Consider the following 13936-nt stretch of genomic DNA (forward strand, 5'->3'; position numbering starts at 1 on the left):
CACCTGCATCTTAGAGAAGAAAATCAAGAAACCATGTTTTGTTTTTTTTTTCTCCCCACATAATCCCATCCCCAACCGTAATGACAGCAAAACTGTCTTCCTGTTATGAAATAGCAGCAGTGTCTTCAGGCAGAAAGTGTGTTGTGCTTGCCGGGAAAGAGACTTAAAGGAGGAGCTGAGGCAAAGCAGAGGGACAGAGGACCGTGCTGTGACCTGCCCCTGTGCAGCTGGGCGTGGCCTCGCTCTCCTGACCTGGCTCCTTCCCCAAGGGCTGCCTTCCCGGGAAAGCTTCCACCCCGAGAGGACCCTAGAGCAGCTGCCCATCTCCTTTACTCAGAGAAAAGATGCTTAAATCCCAAACCCTCTTGGAGGTTTCCTTTGAAGTTCAAATACAGTGATCTCTTCCAGTTGCTTACTGAACATGCAGCCCTGATTAAAGAAGTCCTTCTCTTAAGAAACAAGGGATTGCTGGAGGAAGGAAGAATGTTTAGTTCTAGTTCCTGGCTGAGCACGGCCCTGGTTGCTCCATGATTAGGTTCCATTTTAATAAACGGAGAGTAAAAGCCAGTGGCCATCGTGTTGATTCTGACTCAGTGCGCAACCCTATGGGTGTCAGGATAGAGCTGTACCTCATAGAGTTTTCAGTGGCTGATTTTTTTGGAAGGAAAATCTCCAGGCCTTTCTTCTGAGGAGCATATGGGTGAGCTTGAACTGCCAACCTTTCAGTTAGCAGCTGAACGCGTTAACTGTTGGCACCGCCCAAGCACTCCAAGTGAAAGACAGACGTACAGTAGTATCAGGTTGTTGAGATAGCTGGATCATGCCCTGTTTTTAAGAGCATTGTCATTGTTAGTTACCTTCGAGTTGGCCCCTGATTCATGGTGATCCCATGTGTATGAGGAGGGAAATGAGGCTAAATAAGTAGTGGCATGATCTGCACAGCATTTTCCTACTGTCTTAAAAAATCCCTGGTGACCACTGTCGTAGCCATTCAGTGGGCGGATGTGCTGGCTGGCCAGAGTGGAGAGGCTCCCAGTAACCTGCAGGGTGGACTTGAGCTACAGTGGTTATCTGAGTACCCATGGCCTGCCTTCTTTTGCAGAAGGTAGTGGGGACTCCTTTTTACCTGGTTTCTCTTACATCTATTTTCCCTTATAGTCCCCGCAAACCAGAGACTCCACACGGAGGTTCAGAAGTTGAAACAAGGCACCTTTGTCTCTAGACTTCTGTGCTCTGCTCAGAGGGAAGTCCCTTCATGTCTCAGTCCTGGTGGCCTTGGTGACAGCAGCAAGGTTAGATGCAGACAGCTGGCCCAGAGAGAACTTTACTCTCCATCCTCTGCCCTGCGGGGAGCTGCTGACCCCTAGGAAACTGGGCCACATCTCTCTGGCCCAGTCCCCAGGTGGCCAGAAGGATAGAGTTGGCAGCCTCAGGCCTTGGTTAGCGCCCTGGGCCAGAGAGGAAAGAAGCTGATGGACAAGCTTCAGCCCTCTGGGCCAGCTCTCCAAACAGACAGACCTTCCCTCCCATGACCTTGATTTTACAATCGCATCATCCCCCTGCGTGCGGCAGCACCTCTAGGCCAGCCCTTCCTCATTCCAAGTATGGCGTCCCCTCACTCTGGAGGCCAGCACTCACCATCTGAGCATGAGACAATTTCATTTATATATTTATAGGTGCATAAATGCTCATAAAACCCATAACTTGTTGCTGTCAAGTCGATTCTGACTCATAGAGACCCTACAGGACACAGTAGAACCGCCCCATAGGGTTTCCAAGGAGTGACTAGTGGATTCCAACTGCTGACCTTTTGGCTAGCAGCTGAGCTCTTAAGCACTGCACCACCAGGGCTCCGTAAATGCTCATAGGAATACTCTTTTTCAAAGAAGCCTGGCTACTCTGTCATTTTCCCACAGCTTGTCAGAGACTCTTTGAATTTGCTTTTTACCTCTTTCCTCATTACCCTCTAGGTTTGGTATGTGGGCTGAGCAGCACCGTCATTCATTCATTCATTCATTCATTCTTCATCTACTATTTCAACCAGTTGGGGGAGTAGGACCTGCCTTCCTAGAGCTCCTGGTCTATCAAGGGCAGGCAGACCCCTAAAGAGAACTTTGATGGAGGAAGCACAGGGGCTAGTGGAGAGGCCCGCTTTAGGGGTGAAGGGAATCAGGGGAGGCTTCCCTAGAGAAGGCAGCTCTGCACTGTTGCTTCAAGGATGTTCAGGGGCCTGCCGAGAAGCGTGGGCTGGGATGTGGGGGTGGTTTCAGGTGGGAAAAGAATTCCAGGCAGAAGGTCCATGAAGCCTCATCTAAGAGAATGAGATGGCCCATAGAATTCCAGGCAGGGTGAGCCGGAAGGGCCTTAGAGATTATCTGACTGCCCTACTTTATGAAAGACTTCTTTTCACAAAGTTAATGGGCAGTAGAATCCAAAAGACTGAAAAGTGGAAAGCAAAAAAATATATATATAGATTAATAATCAGGCAATCGATCAATCTGAATCTTACCAAACATCTTTAGAAAACAAATTCCACGTGAAAGGAAACCATCCATCTTCCTAGCATGAGAGCCGAGCCCTGTGAATATTCTAGAATAGTTACTTGGGAGTTTTTCCTTTTCTGTTTTTCTTTCTACATACCTTTGAACTTTCTTAATAATACTTTTTATTAGTCATCCAAGAGCTTCCTTTCAATAGATATCTCTTGTGCCTGGCATTTGCTAGATGCTGGGAGCATGGGGAACAAGATGACCCCTGCTGTCATGAAACTTATCATCCAGCCTTTGGGCTGAAGTGACTCAATCAGGACGGGCAAGACTTCCTGGAAAGTCCAGTATGGCCATCTGGGGCACCATCACATCGCAGTGGTCACAGCTCAGTTGTCCCCTCTAGCCCAGGGACTCCCAGGGGGAGTGGCCTGGCTCATGGTGAAAGCTGTCAATGGTTATGGCAGCAGGTGAGTGTATAGGTGAACAGATCCAAGAGAGAGAACACATTGGTTTTTGTTTTCTGCCCTTAGTCTTATGAGGAAAGTGTACAAATAACTCACATTTTGCCACCTCCGAAATGTGCATCGGTTATCCTAATTGCATTCAAATTACTGGAAGGAGGAAATCTCAACCAAAGATCTTGACAAATCCCAGCTGTCAAGGCCATGTTCTTCTTTCCTCACTGGTGTTGTGAAACCAATTATTTTGGGGGGACTTGGGATGATCAATTCATTAATTGTTTTAAATGGATTTCCTAAGCTATGTATGTACATGATGCTTAGCCCTTTTAATGTCATAAATATTACTCAGTTAAGTCAGTGGGCTAAGATCTGTCTTGACTATTATATATGTATATATAGTTTTTTTTTTTTATATAGCTGTAAAAACATAGGTAACACGACATTTGTTAATTCAACATTTTTCACATATACGATTTGACTGTTATCTTTTGATAATAACATTAATAACATTTCTGGAGCTCTCAAAAGCTTGTCAGATTTTCAGATACATTAGCTAATTTGATTCTCACAATAACCCTATGAATTGGGTTATCACATCTCTTTTAATGAGGAGACTGAGGCTCAGAGAGGTCAAGTAATATGCCAAAGGTTACAAAGCTACTAAGTGGTAGAACAGGGCCTCAGTGCTGGTTCAGCTTGTCTCTATTGTCATTGAATTTGGGTGGCTCAACCAACAAGTCTGTATTGAGCACCAGCTTGTGTACCAGCATTATGGAGGAGAACGGAGCTTTGGAATCCAAGTGGTGAGAAATAGCACAGGTACTAGTAGACAGTAGCAGTCAGCACTGGAGGGGTGGCATGGTGGGGGGGACTCAGCGTACGAGAGGCAGGAGAGGTGGTGGGCGTGTGGGCGTGGGCTTTGGGCCATCAGGTGGAGGACAGTAAGTAGATCCTTAAATGCCTTGGAGTCCTGGCTCCTGCTGTCTCCTTAGCTTCCTACTACCCAGAGAGGTCAGGCCCAGAGTTCCTCAGGGTTCAGTCTTACCCCTGTGGAGAGACCCTTCATGTGCCAAGCCTGGAAGTAGGAAGGATTGAGCTGAACAAGTGGCGGAGAGAACCAGGGAAGGAGAATTTCTGCTTCGCCGTTTCCTGCCTGATTTAGACGTGTCTCTGTTCCTTCAGGAAACGAAAGGTGAACGGTAAGGATGGGAGGTGGCCTTCACAATGTTCTGTGGTAACGCTCTGCCACTTGGCAGCCTGCGGTAGGCACATATCAGTCCCCGGATGTTTGTCAGCAGATACGGGATCCCGTTTCTCCTGCTTCTGGAGAGAAGGGGAGGGCAGGCCCTGAAAAAAAAAGTGAAAAACGCGAGTTTGCTTATAAAAGGATGGGCATGGACCTTTCCCTGCCAGGCTCTGGAAGGTGGAAGCTGCTGTCTCACATGGTCCTGTGTCAGATACAAGTACCAAGCTCACTTTGAATGGTGGCTTCTGCACAACTGTGGTGTGGCCTATATTAGAAAGGATAAGGGTCAATGATTCCTGGGCAGAGAAGGACCTTCTGGGACAGTCTGGCTAGAGACTCTCAGGCCCAGAGAGGGGAAGTGGTTTTTCCAGGGTCACACAGCCTCTGAGTACCGTGCTACTCCACCCCTTTATAGGTTTTAAAACCCATTTTCATTCTAACCCACATTATTTCTGATTTTTGTTTTCTCTTTTGAGGTAGACTTTAAGATGAGAGCACCTTTGTTTTCCCCAAATGCAGTAGAGAGCGGAGAGCGGAGAAGTAGATTCACTTGTAGCCATTCTTCTGAGGTTGCCGTGACTCTGAGCTCTGCAGTAGTGAAGACAGCAATAAGGCCTCCAGCTCAGGGGTGCAGGGGCGCCTGGAGGGGGCAGACGAGGCTTGCCTTTCAGCACCCCGTTTCTGCTCTGCCTGGTTGCAGAGGCAGATTACCCGCTAAACAAGGTAAGCACGGGCTTGCTTGTGCTTCCTTACTAATCTGTCGTGACCAATTTCACCTTTTTCACCACATCCAACATTCTGCTTCTAGGAATGGCTGGCATCTGTCTCTCTCTCAACCCCGCTGTACTGTCCTACAGAATCAAAGCCTCATTTCAAGTTCACAAACCCTAACAGGGGCGATGACCCAGTAAGCAAGTTAAGCACAGCCTTACCTGTGCTTACTTACTGATCTGTAGTGAACAGTTTCACATGTTTGTCAAAATCAAAGATATGGTGAAAAACACATGAAACTTCACTACAGATTAGTAAATTAGCACAAGTACGGCTGTGCTTACCTTGCTTATTGGGTAACCCACCCCTGCCCAGATGACTTGGGTAGGGCTAGAGAGCCTTGGGACTTTACTGGCTGTTTGTACGAGCTTCTAGAGGAGGCCTGGTGGTGCGACGGTTAAGCGCTCGGCTGCTAACTGAAGGTTGGTGATTAGAACTCACCCAGCAGCTCCTTGGGAGAAAGGCCTGGCGATATTCCCGCATAAAGATTACAGCCTCAGAAACCCTATGGGGCAGTCCTGCTCTGTCACATGGGGTCACTATGAGTCAAAATCTACTTGATGGTGCCTAACAACAACAGGAGCTTCTAGAATGGACCTGTTAGGAAGTGTCTAACACATACTCATGCCTATAACCTCTACATGTGACTTTTCAGTTCTGTGAGTGGTCATATATGTAGTTTTTTCTCAAAAGGTGTGACACACAGCCTGATTCCATCAGAACGTCCCAGGGAAATAAAACCCCAAAAATCCGATGACCATCGAGTCGATCCTGACTTTTAGTGACTCCATGTGGCAGAGTCGAACTGGAACTGCCCCACAGGATTTTCTTGGCTGTAATCTTGACAGAAGCAGATCGCCAGGCCTTTCTACTGAGGAGCCACTAGATGGTTTCCACTCACCAACCTTTCAGTTAGCAGCTGAGTGCAAACTATTTGCGCCACCCAGAGACCTCCCAGGGAACTTGCTGGCTAAAATTGCAGATTCCTGGGTCCACCCAGACCTATTGGATCAGAATCAACGGGGAGGGGTGGGCAGGAACCTGCATTTTAAACAAAATCCATAGCTGGCTCTTAGGTCAGCCAAGGGCTGAGTCCCTCTGGCATGGTGGTTAATAGCAAAGGCTTTGGAGCCAGAACTTGGGTTCAGATCTCAAGTCTGCCACTTTGGGGCTGTGTGACCCTGGGTGAGTTATTTCCTATCGCCAAGCCTTGGTTTTCTTTGCCATCTTATGGGTTATCACAGTGCTGTAATGAATATGCAGCACTGAGCACAGTGCCCGACCTGGTGTGTGCTCAGGAAATGGGGGTGCTTCTTGACCTCAGTAAGCACTGAGGCAGGCAGGGTGTGACCTGGGGCCTTCAAGGAGGATGGGGTCCTGGGCTATGGGAAGTCTGTGCTGGGAAGGGGGCTTGGCAGGATCTGCAGGGCAGGCCCCTGGAGGAGGAGGTGGGCTTTGGAAATGGGGAAGACAATGCGTTTAGGGACGTAAGATCTCAGTTTAGGGAAGAGCTGCAATGGCACTTGGGAGTGGTGCCTTCCTTCCCTTGGTTCTGGGTCACAGGCTTCCAGAACACAAAGCTGGCAGAGGCCCCAGGGAGCACCCAGAGGAGGTGTGTCCTGCTTGGGGTCGTGGGTGAAAGAGCTGGGTTTGGGGCCCAAGCTCTTGCTGTTCAGCCCAGGCTCTCCCCAGGGCCCCACAGTGTTTTTCTGTGCTCAGCACCCTGAGCATAGGGATGGGGTGACATCCCTCTGTCCTCCTGGGGTGTGGCCCGCAGCTCCCTGAGAAGGAAGGAGTCAGAGCCTGGCCAGGGCCTGGAATGCAATTACAAGGGGGATAAGCCTCTGTGAGGATGTGTGTTTGGGGGGCACACTAAGGAGGAGTCTGATCAGATAACTCCTAGGGAATGAACCCCAAGGTCCCACCCCCTGTGCTGATGTTGGAAGGAACCCCCTGCTCCCCCCTTTCCTCTTGGCTGGATTCCATGGAACTTTCCTCTCCTCCCTTGACTCCCTCCCTGCCTAGCTAAGTGTCCCCTCACTCCTCCTTCATGTCCTTTTCTTCTCTTTGATGGGGGTGGTGTGCGGTGAGATCAACCCTCTCCTTGCCCCCAGGACTGGCTTCACCTGCCCTCAGCCTATCACACAGGGGTCACCTTCTAAAGTGGTGGGCATCCAGATCTCTTTATAAGACGCTGCTTGAGGAAGAGGGAAGGGGCTTTCCCTCACCCTCAGATTTCCCAATGGTTAACTTTTTGTAGCCGGAGTTGGAGGACACGTGAAAGTCAGTCATCTCCCAAGCCACATGTTCCTGCACCTGTGGTGAAGCCCCCCAGGTCAGCAGATGCCACCAGGAGTATTGTGTCCTGACAACTCTCTGACCAAAACCTGTTGCCTTCAAGTTGATTCCGACTCGTAGCGACCCGATTGGACAGAGTAGAACTGTCCCATAGGGTTTCCAAAGAGTGGCCGGTGGATTCAAACTGCTGACCTTTTGGTTAGCAGCCGAGCTCTTAACCACTGCACCACCAGGGCTCCCCTCTCTGACCACTAGCCTGAAAATGACACAGAGTCCCAAGTGCCCCAGGGTTGGGGTGGAGAGGATGTGTGCATCCATCACACATACGAGGATAGTGTCTGCACCCAGCCTGGCCCTTGACACGATAATGACCAGCCCCCCGACATTCAGGGGACTTAATCATCTGCCTCGCTCACAGGTGAGGAGGTTGAGGTGTCACCTGACAGAGGCCTCTGGATGATAACTCAGGGCTCCTGACCTTTGTCTTGCTTCTCCTGGGTTTCTAGCTCTTGGGTTATAGTCTAGGACAGAATATGACCCTGATTATCTCATGGGCCTCATACATGGGGATGAGGGGTGTTGCAAGAACCTGAGCCCCTCACTGGGACATGTTCCTGCACAACATACACCTTTGTGTATGGAGGTGAGGGTGGGGGAAAAGGCCTCTGCTGTCTGAGTGGACAGCCCTGAGTATACGTGGGACATGGGGCAGAGCTGGACAGTGGTCTGCAGAGGGGACAGGCAGGTTTTCCCCTGGGATTGCCCTTGCTGATCTTGAATTGCTCTCCTCCTTCTCTTTGCATTGCCCAGCCCCCTACGCTTCACCTCCTTCCCCCTTAGCCGCTTCAGAGCATAAATGATGACAACAGGTGACTTGTGCATAGGGCTTCGCAGTTCACACTGGGCCCATCCAGGCTCCCTCACTCATCTGAGTAGTCTTTCTGTCCTCTCTTCACAAGTGAGGCTCAGAGGCGCTGGCGTGTGAGGTGGGTGAGGAGTGGTGGATCTGGGCTGGACCCAGGATCCTGTCACCCTCTGCTGTAGAAGCATCTTAGCTGGTAGATGCTGCCTCTCCCCCTCCTGGGTACTATAGCCTCTCCAACTGAACCTCTTGAGCCAGACTTGGAATGTAGAGCAGGGATGGACACTTTATGTGAGAGGCATTCAGGGCCGGGTTCCTATAAATACCAAATCTCATAATTCACTTAAAATAAGGATCTGGTGAACCCAAGACTTGGTTCATGCATAACTGTTCCACGAACACATCCGTTTGGCATCAGAACAACCACCCATGCCCAAGCTTATGGTGTCTGGACCTCCATGATCCAGCTCTTCTCACCTTCCCAGCCCCATCTTTGGCCCCAGCCTCCTGCATCTCAGCAGCTCAAACGTCATCTCTGGGAAACCTTCCCTGATGCCTCCCTCCTTACCTCTCCTGGCCCCAGGCTCCCATAGCCCTGGGCTTCCCTTTGCTGTATGTGCTCTCTTGGTTTCCATTCCTGTCTTCCCCACCAGACTGTGAGCTCCTTGCGGCGGCCACTCCGCCATATTCATCTCTCAACCTCCAGAAACAAGCACAGAGAGCCTGTCTGCTGGATATGAGGATGCCGGAGCTGGAGCCAGCCCTGACTTTATCTCACACAACAGCTTGTTTTAGGGGGGCTACATTTGCCTGGGATTTTCTGCGGTGAGGGGAGCCTCCTGCAGGGTAGCCTCAAGTCTCCTTGTATGTGAAGATGAGGACATTTGGCCAGGGGAGGAGGGCTCCTGGAACCAAACAGCGATTCTGGCCCTGCTTCCCCTCATCCAGCTGCTGTGAGGGGGCCCTGGGAGTGTTAGTTGATCCCACAAAGAACTGGAGTGTCTGCCAGTGAAGAACTGGGCTGTGGCCCCAAGTCACATCGGGGGATTTGAAGGAGATTCAAACTAGCTATTTCCAGTTGTTCTTCCAGTTTATTGTCCTCTGCTTGGGATGGGTAATTTTGCTTACGAGGATAATTTTGTCTTTAAACATGCTGCCCTGTCTCATTTGTTAGGTATTTAATGTCTGGGTAGTGGGCAGATAATGTCATTGTTGTCTGGGGTGGGGGGAGGGGGGAATTCCATTGACATTTTTTAAACTAAAATTTTAATAAAATCCCTATTGTAGAAAATTCATAAACTTCTGAAAGAAACCAGTGAAGCAAAAAATAGCAACCACTATAAGCCCACATGCTGGTTGGTTTAAATGTAAAATTTAGGCTTCCTAGCAAAATTTGTCAAAGGGCCAGGAAAGACTTTGTCCCATACCACAGTCCCCTGACCGAAGCTTCCATGGAAAACCTTGGAACTATAGTCACAACAAGGTTTGCTCTTGACACTTCGAGGGATGGAGTAGCAGGGGCTTGGGGGCTGGGAACCATAGTTTCTGGGGACATCTAGGTCACTTGGCATAACAAAGTTTATGAAGAATAAGTTCCACATCTCACTTTGGTGAGCAGTGCCTGGGGTCCTAAAAGCTTGCGGGCAGCCATCTAAGATGCATCGATTGGTCCCAACCCATTTGGAGCAAAAGAGAATGAAGAACACCAAAGACACAAGGAAAATAATAACCCAAGAGACTAAAGGTCCATGTAAGCCGGAGACTCCACCAGCCTGAGACCAGAAGACCAGAAGAACTAGATGACCGCCCTGACAGGGAACACAACAGACAGTCCCAGATGGAGCGGGAGAAAAGGGTGTGGAGCAGAAAAGTGTAACACGTGGGGTTGCCATGAGTTGGAATTGATGCAATGGCGATGGGTTGGGTTTTTGGTTGTCACAGTGAGCCCTATGCTGAGGTGGGGTTGACAAAGCTTCACTAGAGACAAAGCAGCACTGTGAGGGTCAGGACCCCTGTGCCGTGTGTGTGTGTGTGGGGGGGGTCTTCATTGCTCATGTGGTCTTTACCCTGCCTGCCCTGGGGCTGTGTGTGTGTTTGCATTCACCAAACGGAATTCCTCTGGGGGCAGGCTGCTTTCCCACCCTCTCTGTCCTCAGCACCCAACACAGGCCTGGCTCTTAATAAAGGTCAAGCAGTAACATTGAGCTTTGATCAACGCCTGTCACCTCTTTAGGGGCAGCCTCCGTGACTCCCCCAGACACAGTTAGTTGCTCTTTCCTCAAGCTCAGTGCAGTCTGCAAACATTTTCCTAACAGCATACCACCCACGGTATTGTCAATATTTACTCACGGTTGTTGGCCTCTCCCTCCTGGAGTGCTGGTCCCTCAGGGGCCCTGCCCAGGTCCTAGCTGCTTTCGGGAGCCAGCCCCCAGCACGCCGCTGGACACCACGGCTCAAGGTCAGTAGGTGTGTGTTTGGGGTGAACGGATGAGTGCGTTGACTGTACTTTCTCTGCAGCCTGTGCCAGTTCCTAAATGACGTTTCAGGAATTGAATTACTAACGTTTTAGTACTTGCAGCATCCAGGAATAGATTATTTGATTATATCTGTTGGAAGTCATTGCCACAACCGGCTTCATTTTCTTAGCCAACATCTAAACCGGGTGGGGAGAGACAGCAGGGGAATGCCGTAATTACTTGATTTTTCCAAAAGCATGTGTCTCCCAAGCTGTTGGCAGCCAGTGGCTTTTCCTCTGGATTGGGGTGAGCCCAAGGACTTGTTGCTGCTTCTAGCCAGACACATTGTCGCCCTGCCTGTCCCATGTGGCAAAACCTGCTGATCGCTTCCCAGCTAGCCCGTTCAGACTGAAAAGGCTGTTGCAGTGGGTGCTGCAAAGGGCTCCCCCTCTTCAGCTCTGTGGACCCCTTAGCTCTGACTCTTAAAATCTGATAATGCCCTTGGCTTGATTTCTCTCCCTTATCTTGGCTTTTAAGAGTTGTTTACTTTGGGGACTCACAAACCCCATCACAGCCAGTTGCTCTTTCCTCCACTCTTTGGAAAATTCTCTCTCGTTTTTTCTGGCCCTAATGTATCTGCCTTGGGGCAGTGGTGGTTCAGTGGCAGAATTCTTGCCTTCCATGTGGAGATCTGGGTTCGATTCCAGACCACTGCAACTGGCGCATAGCCATCACTCATCTGCCAGTGGAGGCTTGCTTGTTGCTATGATGGTCAACAGGTTTCAGCAGAGCTTCTAGACTAAAACAAGGAAGAAAGGCCTGGCGATCTACTTCCCCACATCAACCAGTGAAAGCCCTATGGATCACAATGGCCTGATCTGCAACCGATCACGGGGATGGCACAGGACCAGGAAGAGTTTCTTTTCTTGTACACGGGGTCCTCATGAGTCGGGGACCAAACTGATGGCAGCTAAAAACAACAAAAACCACAACGTGTCTGTAGAATGACTGTGCTAACTTCACAGAGGTCTCAGAATATACTTCTTGGTCCTGGAGGGCATCTTCCTGCCTGCCTTCCGAGTCCAGAGCAATTGTTGTGAGGTGAGTTTAGACGGTGCTCTGTGCTCCTGAGTGTTCTGCATGGGGCTGGCTGGGGCTCTGGCAGCCGCTGGTACGAGGTACGACCCCAGAGCAGACCTGGCCCACAGGTGCTACCTACCTGGTGCTGCAGGAGGGGAGCTGGTCCCTTTCAAGTCGTGGATTCCCCTTCAGCAATGAGAGAGGAAGTGGGTTTAAACTCCAGTGTGTCTCCTACCCCTGCTATGTCCGGAAAGAAGTGAGTTTTCCTTTCTAACTTCAGCAGAGAGAGAAAGCTGTCCCCAGGCAAGTGCTCAGCCTTCTGCTAGGGCCAGGCTCCTCCTGGCCTGTTCCTTCGAGCCTGCCCTTCTCTGGGTGCTGTCGGTGTGAGCAGTCAGCTGGACCCTCCTGCTCTGGGGGGTCTTGTGTGGACCATTGCCTCCTAACGAGATCCCAAGCTGTGCCCACGCCTCCATTTTTGTCTCCACATAGGCCGATGCACAGTTCTGGATGTGTAACTGTGTTAATATAACTGGGCCTGCTGAGGAAGAAGTGACACACGGGTCCACGTGAAAGTCAGGTAGTTTGTTATTAAAATGTATTTGTGGTTGTTTTAACAAACAGTTATATATGTATGTACCTGTGGGCCTCCTGATGTCTTTATACTCCCGTTTCATTTGATGATCGTTATTAAGCACCTGCCACGTACAAGTGCCAGGAGGGATTTCCAGGGGAACAAGACGCGTCCCTGTCTTCCAGAGGCTCTCTGTACAGAGGGAGACATTCACACAGGGCAACTCTGGCAAGGATTCGAGTGGTGACCCCGGGTGGAGTGGAAGATCTAGGGAGGGTGATCCCTGAGGCCTTCTTGGAGGAGGAGGTGGTTAAGCCTACCAACTTTGTCAGTTGGAAACAGTCGCCAATTCCGTGTTACTCAAATAATATAGTATATTCTGTGTTTGGATTCACCAGGGAGAGCTGAAAGTGAGTTAAAAGGAAGCATGAATTTAACCAGACCCGAATGAGTTACACTTTAAGAAGTTCAAGTCACTGTAGTTTTTAGAAAGGAAAAGGCTCTGGCCTCATTAGGCTACCCCCACTGTGTCCTTGAAATCTTTTTACTCCTTGAAATGTGCTTCTTAACATTTTGGAAAAAACAACTTTCTCCTTCTATATATAGCCCTTATCTTCACGTGCAGGCGCCTACCTGGTCCACTTATCTTCACAGAATGTACTGGGTTAGGCCCCAGGGGTGGTGGGGGCTCGTGATAGGGTACTTAGCATTCCGTTCACATGGAGCCTAAATGGTTGACTTTTGTAGAGCCCCACTGGAGATATCTCAATAAATTCAGGAGCCCCCTTTCTATTTGTGTTCTTTCATTTCTCTTTAGTAGTGACCACCCTTTCCATTCAAAGCCGCACCTCTAGTTGTCATCTCCCAATCCAGTTCCATCAGATTTAGAGAGGATGGGTGCCTGTGATGAAGGATGAGGGAGCCCGGTACACATCTATGTGCACATAGGTGAATGTGTGGGACTTGGGGGTGGAGAAACCTTGGGGTGAGAATTTCTAGCCTGGCTTGATCTCTCACTGGGGCAAATCTTCTCTGTCCTCATCTGCAAAAACTCCGAGTCCTTGTGTGCAGAACTGGACTGTTTCTCTGAGGGATGATTAGAGGCTGGCAGGAAGAAGGTCCAAAAAGCAGAGAAGGCATTGCCTTTAGGGTGAGTTTAATTTGGGAGGGAGAGGGGGTTTAATTGTGATGAAAATATGCATAACAAAACATATACCAATTCAACAATTTCTACACGTTTAATTCGGTGACATTGATTGCATTCTTCAAGTTATTTAATCACTCTAAACACCGTTTCTAAATAATTCCACCACCGTTAACATAAGCTCAGTGTTCCCTAAGCAAAAACGCCCTGTCCGCCTCCTTCCTACCGCTGGTAACCACTAATAATCTTTGGTTTCTATATATTTGCTTATTTCATATAAGTGAGATGGTAGTATTTGTCCTTTTGTGCCAGTGACTTACTTCGTTCAGCATGATGTTTTCAAGGTTCATCCACGTTGTGGCATGCATCAGGACTTCATTTTTCTTCATGACTGCGTAGTATTCCATTGTGTGTATGTGCCACATTTTGTTTATCCATTCATCTCTTGATGGACATTTTGGTTGTTTCTATCTTTTGGCTATTGTGAAAAGTGCTGCAGTAAACCTGGGTGTAGTGAGTTTTAATGTTGTCTAGACCCCAAATTGGGTCCACATATAA

The 13936-nt window shown here is 49.3% G+C and overlaps 1 protein-coding gene across 2 annotated transcripts in view; it reads left to right on the plus strand.

Moving 5' to 3' along the window:
- The window catches only part of HPCAL1 (hippocalcin like 1), a 146784-nt gene that overhangs the window by 61956 nt on the left and 70892 nt on the right, over positions 1 to 13936 (plus strand). The window contains exon 1 of one of the 2 annotated variants that reach the window (XM_049905157.1): positions 9443 to 10585. The exons of the other annotated variant lie outside the window; for it this stretch is intronic. The gene's annotated coding sequence lies outside the window, so the exon portion shown is untranslated. Of the gene's footprint in view, positions 1 to 9442; positions 10586 to 13936 lie in introns of those variants that run through there. 2 annotated transcript variants of the gene reach the window in all.

Source organism: Elephas maximus, chromosome 12 (assembly GCF_024166365.1).
Source record: "Elephas maximus indicus isolate mEleMax1 chromosome 12, mEleMax1 primary haplotype, whole genome shotgun sequence".
Taxonomy (NCBI): Eukaryota; Metazoa; Chordata; class Mammalia; order Proboscidea; family Elephantidae; genus Elephas; species Elephas maximus.